Raw genomic sequence first — 16,541 nt, forward strand, 5'->3', positions numbered from 1 at the left:
ACAAGTATCAGGGATTTACCTAAGGGAAGACTGCTTCTTGCATGGGAAGTTTTATGTGGCCTGTTCCAGCATGAGCTCACTTAACTCTCTGGTAATCCTAGCACCTGAAGGGAGAACCACAAATGTAGTTTACAAAGAAGTGCTCAAATAGTTTTTTGTAGGTTGAAGATGCCAAATAAGTAATTTTCATTTTTTTTCCAGTCTCATTGTCTGTTCGTCATTACAGCACAACATGATTTCTGGACGCACATCAATCAAACAACTATCTTTGTTTTGTTGCCAATATGCCCCGACTAACGTCTGCAATAAACATTGCTTATTCCATTAAGACATGAACCTGTAAATCATATTTCATATAGTTTGAAGAAAAACTTGTGTGTCTTTTAAAAACAATTGTACCAAATTCCAAAATCCACGCGAGCGAAGCTGCGAGCAACACAGAGTCTAACTATAATTGGCAGAGAATGTCCTCTGCAATGTCTTGCTCTAGTCCATTTTCATGTTTTATGGCATTACATGATTTCTTGTAAATTTCCAAAACTTCAAACATCTAAATATGTATTTTAGAGAATACACATTTGGCCCAAAGGTCTAGATGGCACATTTCCATGAATAATTAAGCATGGAATTCGTGCAGTCCTACTAGGCTTTATGGTACTTTGTAAATATCACCTCACATCCTGTGCAATGTATTACATGTCTGCCTTCTTGTTTATTCATCCAGGTATCAACACAGGGTTAAGTCATGTCTTGATGTATACTCCTCTACCATTTGAAATATGAATTGTGCTTCCTTTCATCCATGACAGTAGATTGAATGGTTAAAGGGCCCCATTCCTATCAGTCAGCGTGCTACATATTGCAGATTCAAATTAAGCACATTTGCAAAATAATTTATTGAAGTTTTGCTTTCAGGGGACATTATGAATGAATTGCAAGTTGCAAGTTTGCAACCTTGTGCTATTGCATAACAACAATAGTATGGAGTGAAATGTGTCCATTAACTTAATTCTAGATCAGCTAATTTAACTCAGGATAACTCCTCTTCAACCTTTGAAACACCTTTTTTAAAATCTGCACACATTGGTGCCCAGTGTTCAGCATGGTTTCATTGCTATCCACAAATCAATAGACCATGGAAGAGTCTGATGCAACTGCTTCACATATTGGCCTTCTCCCACAATTGAAGAGACAAACCCCAGCATTTGGGAGCTATCTCTCGAAGTCTGAGGGCTGCCCCTTTTTTATTCTCCTGCCCAATGCCCTGTCACCTACAAGAATTCAGGATGACTCTGGAGCATGATCCTCATTGTGGCATCCTCAATATCAGGGCTTTTCACTCCACATGATGAATGGTTTGCAAGCAGTATGGGCCAACATGACGCATCAGTCAGTCCCTCTGTGTCTGCCCACGGGGCTTCTGTTGCCAGCAGCAAAAGCTGCATTGGTGGTTGCGACAACAAGCCCCTGATGATGGATGATGGCACCAGTGCAATATTATGGGTAACATTACAGCTCAAAACTCAAAAAGCAAAAAAAAGATATTCAACGGTTTGATAAAAAGAAGGAATACTCTTGTTTTACGACAAGGTGTTATCAAGGACAAAACAAATAATATGGACTGCTCAGAAATGGACGAATAAATAATTGCAAATATATCACTTTCTCTTGCTGATAGCAGAATTCTGAAAGAAATTAGGCATGGAGTTATTGCACGCCATTAATGAAGGATGAATCATAACACAAGAAGGCACATATTTAATAAGTTAGGATCTTCATATTCCTGTCACGTATTCCCTGCCTAAAATTAACAAGATCTTGCAGCAGCCAATGGGAGGCTCCATTGTTGCAGGCATCTGTTCTCTTCTAGAGCCTTTATAGAGAATTGTGGACATATACATGTAATCTTTTGTATATAAGGAGACCAGATATGTGCAGGGTTCTACACATATGATTTAATTACTGGAAGGCACCGATTTCTATCCTTTCACTTGTCTGTGAGTCAGATTGGAGTTAGTTTCCCCTACACTAATATGTTGTGTTCTTAGTCTATTACACTTTCGTTATTCTCTTTCTGCTCTTGCGTGCTCGATATATTTCAAATAGGGGTCCTATGCGTTTTTGGAGCATCACTCTCATTTACCTCCCTCACTGCGGACAATTCAACTAAAATTTCCTGGACTGATTCTCGATATGCTAATGGTACACACTCACACATGTCCATGATTCAAAACATTCTCTGTATTCTTCTTCGACCCATTCACTAGTTTCGTCAGCAACCATTCCTCGTCAGTTTGCTGGCCCACCTCCTTTAAGTTTCTGTGGTTAGTCACAGTTCCTGGCATGTTGTTTACTAACTTCTCCCAATTCATTATGCCTCAAGTTTGACTTATTTCATGTGCCAGCCAAACCATTTTCGCACACAGTAATTTATTCCAGCTTTCTTGTCCTACCATTTTAGCATTTAAGGTTTCATATAGTTTTGTTATTGCGAAGACGCCAATATTAATGGCATTCATTTTGACCTCTTGTGATACCATAGTAGGGGTCTCAGTCCAAAAGATGGTCGTGAAGTGGGCTTGGCAACAAATGGTGAGGATGCTGACGTGTCAATGGTCGAATTTCCTTGGGTGGGGTACAAAAGTGGGCATTGCGACAAGTTCAATACATTTAACAAGAACGGGGGTTAATGGGTGCACACCTAAGTATGTCTAAGCTCAATGATAAGTAACTCGAATAGTGAGGTGCAGAGGAGAGTAACACAACACTGGCACTGTATAGTGATGAACAATGTACAAGAGAAAGGAAAGTGTACACAGGCTGTGGAACACTCGCGTCCCCTACACACTCGGGAGATTGTCAATGATAAACGATAAGTAAATAACATTCATCCAGGAATGTTTAGAAGTGCAAATTAATACAAAGTTATTCTAAGTCCATACTTTAAAACAGTAGTAGTTATAATAATAGGTAAATTAGGTTAATTCTGGAGTAGCTTCTATAACAAAGAAACTATTATAAGTTAGTTAAATTGCACATACGTTAAAGTTTAGCTCATTTGTTTAATGTAATTCAATATGTAAAAGCAAACAACAATATTCCAACTGAAGTTACAAAGTTACAATATTAATTTCATATTGATAACATGTATTCAGAGGTAAAAAACTCAACGCGTTTCGTAAAATGGAGACATCCTCTGAGACCTATTGTCGCCAGTACAGACAGTGTTTTCCATCCATTAGCCATATATGTAGACCGCGTTCTACAACCTATTGTTCAACACACCAGTACTTATCTATGGGACACGACTCATTTCATAAACATCATTCAAAACTTAAAGGAATTGGGCCCAAATGATTTACTTGTCACAATGGATGTGCAAAGTTTATACACATCTATTCCACACGACAAAGGCATGGAAGCCATAGAATGGGCATTACTACGAGAATCTAATTGTATAGCCGACAAGACCTTCATTTTACAGCTTACAAAAATCCTTCTACACAACAATTACTTCAGATTCAACAACCAATTCTATTTGCAAGCTTCTAGTACCTCACTGGGTTCAGCAATGCCCCCCCCTACGCCAACTTATTTATGTACCATCTGGAGAATGAACATATAATTACCAACCCAATCTGGAAAAGAAATCTTGTGTGCTGGAAGAGGTACATCGACAATGTATTTATGATCTGGAGAGGCAGTAAAGAACTACTACAGAAGTTTTTGACGTTTATTAACTCAGTCAATGATCGGAAAAATTCCACCATGGAAATGGCAAGTCCAAAAATCCATTGTATAGATGTGGAATTAGAAATCACAGGAGACGTTATTGTCACCAACTTATTCTCCAAACCCACTGATGTAAATAACACTCTGCATTTTCAGAGCTACCATCCTCGGCACTTACGGAATAATCTACCATATAGCCAATTCCTTTGAGCTAAAAGAATTACATCAGTCGAGTCCACATTAGAATTGGAGATGGATAAACTCGCCGAGAAATATTCCAAACGTGGTTATCCGGAAGAGATTATCACCACAGCCAGAGACAGATCTACATTGAAGACACAAACTGAACTATTAAGTAAACTACCAGTACCTAAAGAAATACCATTCTTATATACCCTCAAATACTCCAGCCAAAGTCGCCACATAACCAGACTTATACGCAAGAATTGGAGAATGATCCAGATGGATCCACAATTACTTAAACTTTTCCCTGAACCTCCAATGATTGCCTACAAGAGAGGCCGGAATTTCAGAGATAAACTAGTAAAAGCTGAACGAATCACTCTCGTCAAACCACTCTACACCCAAAAAAACCAGGGACTTTTGCCTCCTGCCTTCACTGCTCCAATGGTAACAACATTATGAAGGGTGACTATGTGAGGCACCCGCGTACAGGAGCTAAAATTAAATTGAAACACTATACTACGTGTGACACCAAATCGGTCATATATGCTCTCAACTGCCCCTGCAGAATTTACTATGTGGGCCAAACTCAAAGGAAAATGAAAGAAAGGGTCAATGAGCATAAAAGCAACATCAGGACTCACAATCTACGTTCCCCAGAGGCAAGACATTTTTCGGAGAAGATACATACAGTTGCCCAATTGCGATTCCAAATCCGAGGTTGTGAATCGAGCCCCAAGAGGGGGAATCATGCCAAAAAGATTGACCAACGAGAACTCTACTGGATTGATAAGTTAGATAGCATGAGCCCCCACGGAATGAATGAAGATTTTCATCTGGATAGTTTTCTTTAAATTCAACTATTTTTCTTTAAACTCAACTAGTTATTCAGTGGGTCACTCCTACAGGAATATGAGGATATACAAGATTTCCTTTTTCATCAAGATCATGAGGTATAATCATACCTAGATAAGATTCAAGACCACCATGTATTATATGGAGCTCTATACACCCAATTCATAAATATCATACTTAATTAAATAATTAATTAAATATTGGTTACCATCATATGACTTTGAAAGGTACAAATCATGACACATCATACGGTGACTAATAACCATTTCTGTCATAGTTGAGAGATATTCGATAATAACCATTCTTGGGCTCTTAGAGCTGGGATGTATACTTTATGTATGATTAACTCTACAAAAACAATTGTACTTGATGTAACCAAATGGGAATAATTCAAACATTGTATGTGGCCGTAATTACGGAAATGCACCATTCTATGAGAATGTATTACTTAATCTAGAAGTCTGATATAGGTTTTCCATCTTGTGAATAGATGGACATTTGGAATAAGCAATTGTTCAGCTTTTGACCATTGTTACTCTACTATAAAACTGTGAGCATGTGTGCCCCACACGTTACAGAAGTGACTAGTTACCCGAAAAAAACTTGATATCATCATTTTATGTACACCACATAATTGAGTATGACAGTTACACATAATGCAGGGAAAACTAGATGCTCCCATGATTCTCCATCTCCCTAAATTTATATTTTCTCTAATTTCTAGAAGATATTAATTTCAGTATAATACAGAATTATAGTGGTTTTCACAACATATGATTGTTTTTTTGTAATGCGATACATGATGACGTCAGATGTATCCATCCTACGTCATCCCACTCGGATAATTATACATCTCATTTGTGGAATTATTCAAATATAGTATAACGCATCCTGACACCACACTTTTTGTTGACATCGCCGGACAAAACAAGGAGTTTAAGACGTCTATTTGACTTTACATTGACTTAATGGCCATTGTTCACTCCTGTGCTATACATACTTACACTTGAGTACGTACAATATGGCTCCTATCGAGTTACGTGAAGAGTGATGACATCAGATGTTTACATCTGACGTCATCCCGCTCACTTTTCTACAAATGTCACTCATTCTTTCATTTATAAAAAAGTATGACGCATCTGGAGGACCTTTTGTTGTTCCGGTTTCCTCACTACACCGTAACTGTTCTGACCATCGAACGAAGGACGGTAAGATATTGGATCCTTGTGTTCCATTATACTCCTATTCTCCCCTTAATGACGAGGAGATGACCTATAAGAGAAGTTCAGAACAAGCGCTCAAAAAATGCGCAAATACCTTGTGCTGGGCTTTAAGTATGAAGACTCTTTCGCAAATCTTGAAATACACACTGCATCGCGATGCATGGGCTTTGCAGTGTATCCTAAACGTAGTTGTGACATCATACGTGCACTTTTTACACAAAGAAGTTATCTTTATGATCCCCACACTTGGCTATGAGGTCTGATAACCATCACCCATCTTAGAATTAACAGATATCTAACCGGAGGGCACATTATGATGGCCCTCTTTTTACACTATTGGCATCGTGATACTTCGGTAGCTGGATTTACGGTGTTTACTTTACCATAACTATGGGCACACACCAAAAACGGTAATGTTGATTGCTCTGGGACTTTACATTCCTTCGAATTTACCAAATGTTTTTTTTCATATAGATATACTGCAAGTCTGATTGTTGAAACTCCAACATTGATGACATCCCGTATAGGAGAAGACCTGTAATTCCAGTCAAATCATATATATACGGGATCCTGAGGCCAACTACTGAGACGATATACACTCCACATTGGGAGGTAAGCAGACAGAAAGGGTCTTTGTACAATATCTTGACATTTTTGACTACTAATCTCTGTCACTGAAGTTCTTGCTTATTTTGGTATTTTTCAGTTTAAAGTCAGTACATTAAGATCCCCCGGTGTAGGAAACCTATATTGTGGCTCCTTATCAGTAGGAACAACCGAAAAGTGATGAATAGTGATAAACATAGGAACTTACTCCTCTGAGAGAGGTATGTCTTTTAAATTCTTGGGTACTTCTTTTATTGCCTACATCTTGGAACGAGATATTCATATAAGTTTGAGATATTTACAGTTAATTTTCTACGATACATATGATCGGAACCTTCAGGCAGTACCTCAGTGGGGCACACATGCCAGGTATAGTTATCTTTAACTTAATTCCATTGACTGGTAATCACACAAATGTACTAGTTCAAAACATGTAAACTAAGAGATTACTGTTTGTTCCAGAAACTGCAGACATCAGAATTGAGGACCAAAGATGGTTATGCATAACTCTTCAAATCATTACTCCTGATGAAGGAAATTCCATTTTCTGAAACGCGTTGAGTTTTTTACCTCTGAATACATGTTATCAATATGAAATTAATATTGTAACTTTGTAACTTCAGTTGGAATATTGTTGTTTGCCTTAACATATTGAATTACATTAAACAAATGAGCTAAACTGTAACGTATGTGCAATTTAACTAACTTATAATAATGTCTTTGTTATAGACGCTACTCCAGAATTAACCTAATTTACCTACTATTATAACTACTACTGTTTTAAAGTATGGAATAACTTTATATTAATTCACACTTCTAAACATTCCTGGATGTATGTTATTTACTTATTGTTTGTCATTGACAATCTCCTGAGTGCGCAGGGGACGCAAGTGTTCCACAGCCCAAGTTCAATACATTTCTCATTGTCTCCACCTCCACTTGAGTTAAAAAATGTTTTATCTGTGGCCCATTGCTTTGATTACTACTTGTTTGCATCAGTTCTTCACTTTCATTAACACCTGGTACTTGTGGCTGCTCAATCGGTGAGGCCACCGTACTCTGATTTTATGTTGGTTGCAGGGACAATACTTGAGAATGTAATAATGGTCGGGTTGAATCTTCAGCAGAGTGGAAGACCGCTGCAACAACTTTGGTGGCTATTTCTGGGGTATGACTCAGCTGCGAACACACTGTTAAAGAATTAACCTCACTTGCATCTTACAAACTGGCTAATGCATTTACAGGACTTTTCGTGTTTATTGTGAGCAGGTCTGCATCAGAGATTGGCAGACTTACCCGCTCCTCTGGTCTGGTAACAATGGTGGCTACACACTCACAAAGTAGATCATTGGTGGTTCCACTATCTGCACGTTATTCGGTCCCTTTATGAAGCCACTTTATTGAAGAATTGACATCCCAAAGTCGCCAAATGTCCATAGATAGTGATTTTGATCTCTTCTTCTTCAAATCCTTTTGAAGTTTATTAATGTTACGGACATCCGCCTCCCCTACACCAGTTACAGCTATTATTAGTTCAGCTGCATGGACCTGCATGGTGGATGTTAGTTTGTACATTTAGCCCTTCTAGCGTTAATTTACTGCTATGCTCCCAAGCACGTGTGTCACTGCGTGTCGGTGCTCCAACTACTATCTGTATTAGGAGGTGCTTGCTGTGCACCCACGCAGCCAAATAGCAAAACAGCACTCAACTTTGCACTTGCTCGATTGCACATGTGCGATTGCGCACATGTGCCTGTTTAAGTACACACACTGTTGTGGGGGTGTGGATTTTCTCTGTTCACTTCCTTGTTTGGATGAAATCCTGTAATTATTCCTCAGGGATAAACCACAGCAGAGTCGCAGGCAGCAGGCAGAAAAACAGCACTCGATTTTGCACACTTACACTAATATTTCTCAACAAATGCGATTGAAAACATCTTTCAGGTTCTTTAAACAGGGCCAGCTCCTTATCAGTAAATGTCTGCCTGATTGTGCAGTAATTGCTTTGAAAAATATCAATTTCCTCTTTAAAATACAACTGTGAGGCCGATTCATGGAATTATTTTCATTGAAAATCGAATATTTGTGCGCCATTCTGCATGCAAAACTCTGTCGATTCATGTAATCGACTGTGCATCACTTTTTCCTAACATAAGTGGAGTTCGCGCAGGCTCGGCATGTCGCTGCAAGCAGTCGAGTGCCTTGTGCGAGACACCATGCAGAGCGTCGTCAATGCCTGTGCAGAGGGCGGAGCATGGGGAGGAACTCAGAAAATGAGGAAGAATAAGGGAAATAGTGGTTGTTACGAGGGATGGGCCACCGGCAATCCATTGTACACTCACAAATGCACACAAGAAAGCGTATTCATAGATGTGACCGTCCAACCTCCCGCCTTCAAAATGCCCACACATATCCCTCCATGTCTCTGCCACCCGAAGGCAGGCATAAGTAGCAATTGGAGACCAGAGTTGGGTTTGCATGTAGGATTTAGGGGTGCGTGTATGCAGCCGGGATCCGATCAGTAGGTGTGCGCATATGGAGTGTAGTGTGGAGCACGACCGGTTTACGGGGGTTCCTAAATAGATTTTCTGAGTTTCACCCGAGTTACGATACATTGTAAGCATGTTTTTGGGATACTGGTTACAGTTACAGGGTACCCCGTGCAGGGTCCTTGACATGCAGGACTGCTTGCAGGGGACTGTGATGCTGGAAATGCATCGGAGGGACAGGGCCTCCGTATCCTTGTCCTTTACTGCCTTTTTATCATGTGTTCTGTCGTGGTTTCCGCACAGGAGTTCATGTGGGACTCCTGGCGGGGCAGCTCTCTCTTTTGGTTTGGTGAAAAGAACCATGGGATACCCTTATGGCACCCATGGGTAGGGGTACAACCCTGTGCCCCTAGTGGATGTTTTTGGGCACCTGTGTGTGACCCACAGAGCAGGGTACGGGCTGGTGGCAGCTCTGTGCTGAAATGACTGTTGCCCTGAGCGTCCTCCATTTTGGGATGCCTAGGCCCTGTCATTGGAATCGGTAGATTCCGATTCCCGATGGAGACAAAATGGCCCCCATGGCCTCTTGCCTTCCATCACCTGTTACCCTGATCTTCCCGAAGTCCCGGGAAACCCTGCCTCTGTCCCTTCCCCCTGACTGGCTGTTGGGTGGAAGTTCCGTATATGGTAATGTGGGGAAGTGCCAACCAGACTGGCTGGAGCCTTCTCAACGACCGTATGTTGTGGGTACGCCTGTGGGTGGGACCTGGGTGAATGGAGTGTGTGACGAACATGCATTCTATGTTGTGACTGTCTAGTATCTAGTGTTTTGACACAATGGTTGAGACAGCCCTGCCCGAAACCGGTATGAATGCAGCTTGGAGTGTTGAATGGCACGGTACTTGTCCCAATACACATAACTTGTTGTGAGTGTCTGGAGAGAAGTGAATGGCCTGAATACCTTGTGTACCTGATTGGTTGACTGCCTGCATGAATGCCCGTAGTCATGATTGGATGCTTGAGTGGGACCCAGTGGAGTGAATGGGAGATCAACAGTATATCTGGGGACCTCTCACTGCTAAGAATCGTGTTCAGAAGCTGAAGTCCACTACGACGAGTAACTGGAGTGAAGCTTAACCTTGAGACCTGCTGGACGGGAAGAATTGCTGTTGCTCTCCTTCGCAATCGGAAAGCTGCTGTGCTTCAAGAACTGACCCAGAGAGGACCTGGTAAGGCGCCCTCTTCCTGAGCTATGAGGGACCATCGTGCACAGCTGATCTTTGCCTAAGCTCCCTGGTAGACAGACCTTCGACAGGCTGCCGACCCGATACGGGGATTGCTGCGGAACTTCAAGGAGAAGCGCCCGGACTGTTGTCCATCACTATCGCCGATTGCCGTCGCCGACCGGAGCCGCCGTGCTCCTGTTGCCTAAGAAACTTCCGTGATCCAAGGACGCTCTCGCCCGCATCATCGCCGCTGTATCCTGCTGGAGAAGGCCTGACCGTTGACACGCCGAGGAGTATCCGCCGGTGGGTTTCCTGCCACCCAAAGACCACGGAGACGCCAACGACTCGACGCCCTTGCTGGGCCACAGTTCTTCAACTCGTTGCGGTCCAGAACTATCGACACTGAGGTGCCCCGCACGCCTCTTCCTGGCAGGACGTTTACGTTTCCCTGTCAACGAGCACCGCTAGGAATGGCGCAGCCACTTCACCGTCGTAGCTCGACCTGTTCTCCGTCAGACGTTCGACGACCCATGACTCCTGCCTGAAAGGGAGGACAATCAAGAAGGGTTGTCGATTTCCCCGACGTGGAACGCTACAACACCAAGGTATTTTGGGGGTGCAGAACTATTGGGAAGTCTAAGGGTGTACAATATATGGACTGGGCTTGTATCTTTCTTCTACAGGTTGCCCATGTGGGGGGATCTCCACACAGAGCTGTTTTTAACGGTAGTTACCAGTATTCTGCCTATTGCTCAACCATCCTGCTTTCCTTCCTCTCTCTACTGCTGTTTTCCCCTTTATTTTGATCTGTGTGTCATTCTGACCAAATGCACTTTAATAAGATCGAGTAACGTTAGTGGTACCACTTTAGAATTGTATATATTTACCATTGTTGATTTTCGGAGTACAAAGTGAGTTATCGTGACCGTGTATATGACTTTGAACATTAATTATATAAAGACTGTGTTTTAACTGATACAGTGTGTGGACATTCCTTCGCGGGGGCTTGGGGACTACACTGTACTTAAGAACCAGCTTGCATCACCTCTCGAGAAGCTAGGTCTTGATTGCTCGACTACATTACTATAATAGAGAATCTTGGCTGGGGTCATCTGTGCCTCTCCTCTACCATATAGAGAGCGGAAGTACAGACACCCCCCACCGGTACTTTACAGGGACCCCCCGCACTGTTTGAAGGGTGCATGTATTTGCACCCTGAGGAGCACATAAAGGCAGGGTCGGATTGGCCCCCCAGCCTTTTGGCCCGTGGCCGGGCCGAAATTGTCTCTGGGGAGCGGGGGCCGGTTTCTGGCCATGAATGGGCCGGTTTGGAAAAAACACATTTGAAAAAAAATATATATATTTTTTCCCCATTTTTTGTTTTCTTTTCCAAAAAGCCTTTCTTCCTTCTTAGGTCGATAAATGAGTACCAACAAAGGTTGGGTGATATTGTATGCATATTCGCTCTATGAAAGAGCTTAAGCGTAAGTGCTATACAATAACATATTATGATTTGGTTTTGGACGTCTGCTTTGATTCACAGTCATTTAGTGTACTTACGAACAATGCTATTTGGTGCCCCTTCTAGTTTTGTCAAGGGTTGAAAGGTTGTGTTTCATCACTTCCCGAGATGTCACTTTGGGGTGGGGGTCAAATGACATCACTTCTGGTGATGTCATCAGAGGTCAAGGGTCCTGAGGCAAGGGGTGGGGCACTTTTTTTGGGTAAGCGGGCCTATTTCTTGTCCCAGTCCGACCCTGCACAAAGGTAGCTGTACTGGCTGTTTGTGGGGTGTATCGGGGGCGTTCCGTCCACAACTTGCATATATGGTTGCTTTGCGCAGAAAATTCCATGAATACGCGGGGCAGGCATTTTTAATTCTGCACTCAGGCTCACGCAGTGTCGTTGTCGGATTGCACCCCTTGCAGGATTTATGCACTCTTTTCCATGAATCGGCCCCTGCATTTAAAAAAAAAAGTGTGCAAATATACACTCCACATTTCTTGCACTCATTGTCAAATTGCACACGCTTGCTTTTGAGCAAGCAGAATTGCGCCCAAACTAACAATAATCCTTTTTTTTTAGCACACATAATAATTTGGAACTGAATTCCAGTAATATTAAATTACAATTCCTACAAACGTTTTATAAAGTACGCTGAAAGAAAAGTAAAACCACTCTGTTTTCACACCCCACTGATGAACATGACTTCATTAGGATAGTTACCAACCTCTGCATTTGAAGAATGGCATGTCCTTCAGGCATCTTCTGCGAGATCAAAGACATTGGGCCTCATTACACGGTAGGCGGTGGTCCAAGGTGCTAATAGCACCTTGGTCCATGCTGGTAAAATACCGGCACCGCCTTGGTGGAAAGGGGAATTACCGCCCTATTCCAAGGTTGGCGGGGCGGTAATTCCCCCTTCCACCATTGCCCTTCCCCATTCCCATTTTTGCCCCATAGGGCATAATGGGAACGGGGAAGGTGCTAATTACGGTACCACAAATTTGTGGTGCCGTAATTAGCACCAAGGTCCCTTAGCGGGCGTTAAAGTACCAACCCGCTAAGGGACCTCGTAGTAAGGCGGTAAGGGTTAACGGTCACCGGTACTATTACCGGTGATCGTTAACCCTTACCGCCTACTGTGTAATGAGGCCCATTGTACTTGCTGCCTTGATTTCGATAATGAAGCACTGAAACTTGCCATGAAACTAAAATCCAGGAAATATCCATCCAAAATTGTCAATCAAGCATGGAAATGGGCTCGCAATGCTGACCGTTATTGCAATTCAACTGCAAAATCCTTTGAATCTGTGTCAGATGTACAACATATAACTTATAGCACAACATTTAATTCAGCCAGGTACAAAATTAGCAAATTGATTAAAAGTAATTTGCAGCTTACAAAAGACACTCTCTGGGATAAAGATGTAGCAAAATATGCACATAAGAAAGAGCAAAGTATTACACAACAGTTATACTTGCTTGTTACCATCAAACAAAATTAGAAGCGGTGGGACAATACTATGTTTGCACATAAGAAAGAAGGAAGTATTTCACAACAGTTAGTACTTGCTTACCATGAAACAACATTAGAAGCGGTGGGACAATACTATGTTTGCACATAAGAAAGAAGGAAGTATTTCACAACAGTTAGTACTTGCTTACCATGAAACAACATTAGAAGCGGTGGGACAATACTTTGATTCGACTTCCCATGTGGAAAATGCAAAGCTTGAGAGCTTACTAAATCTTCTAAAGTATTTTACTCCAAAAACTTTAAATGGGATAGATGCCTCTTCTCAAGTTGTCAACCCACGGATGTAATTTATTGGCTAACATGTCCTAGCAATCTTCATTATGTTGGACAAATAACACTAACTGCCAACACTGGTATTGGAGAACACTCCTACCTGTATACAGATGGGTTCCCCGCCCAACATTTCACTTCCAGAAACACATTAACCTGGCTTGGTCGATCAGAGGAAAAAGTAACATTTTCTAGATGTAAAGGATAACTTTTGCCGACTATTACGAACTGGGAAATCATTCTCGATGCTTAGGGATGCAGGCTCTATTACATGGGGCCTCATTACGACCCTGGCGGTCTGGAAACTACGGTACCGGTAAGCATGCCGGTACCGTAGTTCCCAGACCGCCATACTACATGCTCTGCTCACGGGTGCCGGTGCATCCGACGTCCCCATCCCCACTCAGCCCTATGGGGCAGAATGGGGATTGGGACGCCCTTGATACCGGCACCCACAAATGCGCAATTACCGGGTCCGCCAAGCTCGGCATGATCCGGTTCTTACCCATTCGCGGGTGTCGGAAAAAATGCAACCCCTGCAGCAGTCGTGCCCGTAATAAGGGCACGGCTACCGCCAGAGTTGTAATGAGGCCCATGATGTTTACATTGTGTTCCCATATAACGGTGTTCACGATAATGCAACAATAGCATGTAAAATGTCCTGTGGCAATTGCAAATTGAAAAGGGATACCTGCTACTGTTAAGTCTAGATTTCACATGTAAATTTGTAATGATGCGGTCATGGCCACGGGATGCGTGAACATCTTCATGTTTATGTTGGCTCGTATGTTACATAAAACATTGGCCCTTGAGGCACTTTAAGCACATGCATTTCACTGTGCACAGAATTGTGCAGCCAGCATCTAATGTGAATCCTGATTCAGTAGTGCAGTCGGCATGAATCTATGAGTTCTGAAGGAGAGGCAGATTGCTGGTAGTGACTCTCCCTCATTTCTGAGTGTTTCTCTTTATCATTTGGATTTGTCTACTGTGACCTCATTTTGAGCACAGTTATTTCCTTTGTTATCTCCCTCCCTCATGTTTTCTCTTTCAGAGACAACACTTAAAGCCCTTAGCTGCGGGCCAACTCTTTCACATTGCTGGTTGTCTTTGCACATTTGATGGCTTCAGTTTGAAGGACGCATGTTGGCTGGGTTGCCAGCCAACATCTAGTGAGTACACATTATACAGTTAAAAGGGTTAGAGATATGTGGAAAAACATTTTGACTGAATTTAGTAAAGAGTGTGCGTTTGTCTTTCTATTTCCATTTGAACAGATGGCATCTTTTAACATCGTTGAAAGTGTAAATCTTTATACAAAACAAAGCACTTCTACTAACAACTGTCGTGTTTAGTCCTTGGACAAGTTCAAACTTTATACAAAAAGTGAGTTGCCTTCCAGCAGGTTCAAATTGCCCATTTTCCACACTTAACTGCTCAATCTGTAGGCTGCCAGACGCTGCATGGCCTGCGATCAGCAGATTATAGAAGCAGTCTTTCTGCTGTCGCAATGCTATGGCAGTGAGAAACACTTGTGTACAGGCTTGCGTATCATATTATAATCATGTAACTGATGTGTGGGATGTGCAAACGATGTTGCTGCTTTGATTTGTTTCCTTTTGTATGTTCACAGTGCTTCAGAAAAGGGCATTGCTATGGATAAACCTCTTTACATGGTCATTGTTGCCCTGATGAAGGTGGGACTGGCTGTCCATAACCATTGACTATTTTCAAATGAAACACTTGCTGGGGTTAGGATCAGGAGCACAGGTTAGTTACCTATATTAAAACAACCTGTACTACCTGCGTCTCCTGAGAGCTATTAGACCATACATTAACGAGATCAATGCAGCCTCGGTAGCCAGAGCTATCTTGCTATCACGCCTGGACTACGGAAATGCGCTGTTATTAGGAGCCTCAAAAAAGGAGTTAGCCAAATGTCAAGTTATGCAAAATTATGCAGTTCGCATCATTAAAAAGCAAAAACAAAGGGACCGCATATCAGATAGCAGGAAGGAACTACATTGGCTCAGAATAGAGGACAGAGTCAAGTTCAAAGCACTGACGATTGTCCACAGATGCCTATTCGGAAAGGAGCCAGCCTACTTCAAGAAGCATTTTTCTTGGTATGTCCCCCGAAGAGGCCTAAGATTGGCAGATACTGGCCTCTTAAACATTCCAGAAGCCAAGCGGGCAACGGGAAGGGGCAAGTCTTTCTCCTTCAAGGCAATCAAATATTGGAATGAGCTCCCTGAGCATTTAAGACAACAAGAAAACTACACCAGTTTTAGAAAAGCACTGAAAACCAGACTTTTTCAATAGCAGAGGATAACCTTGGCTCCCTTTCACCCAGCGTAGTCATACTCTCAGCTAACTACCAGAGTAATACTAAATGCAAGTAGTCTTTTTCACGCTCCACCGCGCCCTAATGCCTGCGGGCTTTCGGCACGTAACAAGCATAGAGTAAAGTAAAGTAAAAGTAAAGTTTTCATCATCAGGCTATCATTTGAATGTTTGCAAAAGATTTTAATGGGCCCCATTACGAGGTTGGAGGTAGCTTTGCTGGTTTTACCAGCAAGGCTATCTCCATACTGGCAAGAATATCTGTCACCCGCAAATGGGCAATTACCGGGGTATTCTGGCCCCACCGGACCCGGTAATTGCCCTTTCGCCGGTTGCCGGTGCCGGTATATCCCCATTCCTATTGAGCCCCATTGGTCTCAATGGGAATGGGGATGCCTGTGGCACTGGCACAGTTTATAACGGTAATGGTGCTACAGGCATGCTGTGCTCGCAGGTGCATTTCATTACGCCATGGAAGACCTGGCGGAAAGAAAGGCACCTGCGAGCACAACTCAGAGTTTTCCGGTCTGGATACAACAGTACCGGCAATCTTACTGGTACCGTTGTATCCGGA

At 42.5% G+C, this 16,541-nt stretch overlaps 1 long non-coding RNA gene across 2 annotated transcripts in view; it reads left to right on the forward strand.

The window, feature by feature from the left end:
* Positions 1-16,541, forward strand: part of LOC138481332 (uncharacterized) — a 429,740-nt gene that overhangs the window by 40,412 nt on the left and 372,787 nt on the right. For both annotated transcript variants that reach the window (XR_011274226.1, XR_011274225.1), the window contains exons 2-3: positions 6,468-6,605; positions 6,700-6,820. This is a non-coding gene — a long non-coding RNA (uncharacterized lncRNA). The remainder of the gene's footprint in view (positions 1-6,467; positions 6,606-6,699; positions 6,821-16,541) is intronic.

Source organism: Ambystoma mexicanum, chromosome 5p, assembly GCF_040938575.1.
Source record: "Ambystoma mexicanum isolate Mex_15411 chromosome 5p, UKY_AmexF1_1, whole genome shotgun sequence".
NCBI classification, from domain to species: domain Eukaryota; kingdom Metazoa; phylum Chordata; class Amphibia; order Caudata; family Ambystomatidae; genus Ambystoma; species Ambystoma mexicanum.